The sequence below is a fragment of the Chrysochloris asiatica genome, unplaced genomic scaffold (genome assembly GCF_000296735.1).
Source record: "Chrysochloris asiatica unplaced genomic scaffold, ChrAsi1.0 scaffold00029, whole genome shotgun sequence".
Lineage (NCBI taxonomy): Eukaryota > Metazoa > Chordata > Mammalia > Afrosoricida > Chrysochloridae > Chrysochloris > Chrysochloris asiatica.
The window spans coordinates 22,106,521-22,108,684 of NW_006408547.1; the positions used below are offsets into that span (position 1 = coordinate 22,106,521).

The following is a 2,164-nucleotide window of genomic DNA, read 5'->3' on the forward strand; positions in this document are numbered from 1 at the left end:
ATGCCCAAAAAACAGAAGCAGATGACCATATCTGCACATGTCCAGAAACGAGATAAAGTAAATGAGGCAAATGAGCTGGAAGTAGACCTACACTCCATACTGGAAGATGGGCAGGCTTTGGAAATGCCTGAGAAGGAATTCAGAAGAATGATTATAAAATGTATCAAAACACTATACAGCGGCTGTCACCCTCCCAGCTAGTTACAGCTGACTAGCAGGCCCCATGGCGGTCCTCCTGGAGACAACTTTGGGTGACATGGTCATCGATCTGTACACGGTGGAGCGGCTGCGCGCCTGCTTGAATTTCCTGAAGTTGTGCAAAATGAAATATTACAATTATTGCCTTATTCACAATGTACAAAGGGGTTTTATTATACAAACTGGTGATCCTACGGGGACTGGCCATGGAGGAGAATCTGGTTTGGGTCAGTTCTAGATGATCAAGCAAGTTTTTTTGATGCAGAAAAAGTGCCAAGAATTAAGCACAAGAAGAGAGGCAGTGTGTCCATGGTGAACAATGGCAGTGACCAGCACGGATCTCAGTTTCTTATAAATACAGGAGACAATCTAGATTACTTTGATGGTGTACGTACAGTGTTTGGTGAGGTAACAGTAGGCATGGACATAATTAAGAAAATTATTGAGACCTTTGTTGACAAGGACTTTGTACCTTACCAAGATATCAGTGATTTTAGATGATCTGTTTGATGACCCTCCTGATTTATTAATTCCTGATCGATCACCAGAATCAACAAAGGAGCAACTAGATAGTGGTCAAATAGGAGCAGATGAAGAAATTGATGATTTCAAAGGAAGGTCAGCTGAAGAAACAGAAGAAATAAAAGCAGAAAAAGAGGCTAAAACACAAGCTATTCTATTAGAAATGGTGGGAGACCTACCCGATGCAGACATTAAACCTCCAGAAAATGTCTTGGTTGTGTGTAAATTGAATCCAGTAACCACAGATGAGGATCTGGAGATCATCTTCTCAAGATTTGGGCCAATCAAAAGTTGTGAAGTTATCCGGGACTGGAAGACAGGAGAATCTCTCTGTTATGCCTTCAATGAATTTGAAAAGGAAGAAGATTGTGAAAAAGCCTTTTTCAAAATGGACAATGTACTCATAGCTGACAGAAGAATACATGTGGACTTCAGCCAATCTGTTGCAAAGGTTAAATGGAAAGGAAAAGATGGGAAGTACACCAAGAGTAATTTCAAGGATTATGAAAAGGAACAGAGTAAACCACCTAATTTGGTTCTGAAAGATCAAGTAAAGCCCAAACAGGATGCAAAGTATGAGCTTGTATTGGATGAGGAGGCAGAAGACTCAAAATCGAGTCACTCACACACAAGTAAAAAACACAAAAAGAAAACCCGTCACTGCTCTGAAGAAAAAGAAGATGAGGACTACATGCCCATCAAAAACCCGAATCAGGATATCTACAGGGAAATGGGGTTTGGACACTATGAAGAAGAAGAAAGTTGTTGGGAGAAACAAAAGAGAGAACAACCTCAAACCTGAAGTCATAGCTGATCTCGAGAAAGGGATGGTCACTACAGTAACAGTCACAAATCCAAACACCACTCAAACCCCTCTGAAAGAGAAAGGAGTAAGAAAACAGACCGCAGCAGGAGTCCAAAGAAGTCCAAAGATAAAGAGAAATCTAAGTACAGATGAAAGATGAAGATTCAGAAATGAGTGACTAACTGTTCAGATTCTGTGTCAAAGCAGTTAAAGACTTACTTTTTTTCATATTAGGGGTATGGCCCTTTTATATTAATATTGGTTGTATTGTTGTTGTTAAGTGCCATGGAGTCGGTTCCGACCCATAACGACCCTGTACAGGGTTTCCGAGGGTGTAAATTTTTACGGGAGTAGAAAGTCTCATCTTTCTCCCGTGGAGCGGCTGGTAGTTTCGAACTGCTAACCTTAAGGTTCGCAGCACGATTCGTAACCACTACGCTATTGGTTGTATAGGGCACTGAAAGACAGTAAAGAATTTAACATTTAACAAAAAAACCCACTATACAATGGAGCTGAGAAAAATAAGGAAGAAGTCAGGAAAGTGCTACAGGAACAATCAAGTAAGATAGACAGAGCCTTGGAAAACAATTCAAAACCTACAGAAAGAGGTCCAAACGATTAATAATAGAATATCAGAAA

General features: G+C 40.3%; 1 pseudogene; it reads left to right on the top strand.

Annotated features, from left to right (window-relative positions):
* The first annotated feature begins 223 nt into the window (after window positions 1–223).
* LOC102842954 lies at window positions 224–1,678 on the top strand (annotated as a pseudogene).
* The last annotated feature ends 486 nt before the right edge of the window (window positions 1,679–2,164 follow it).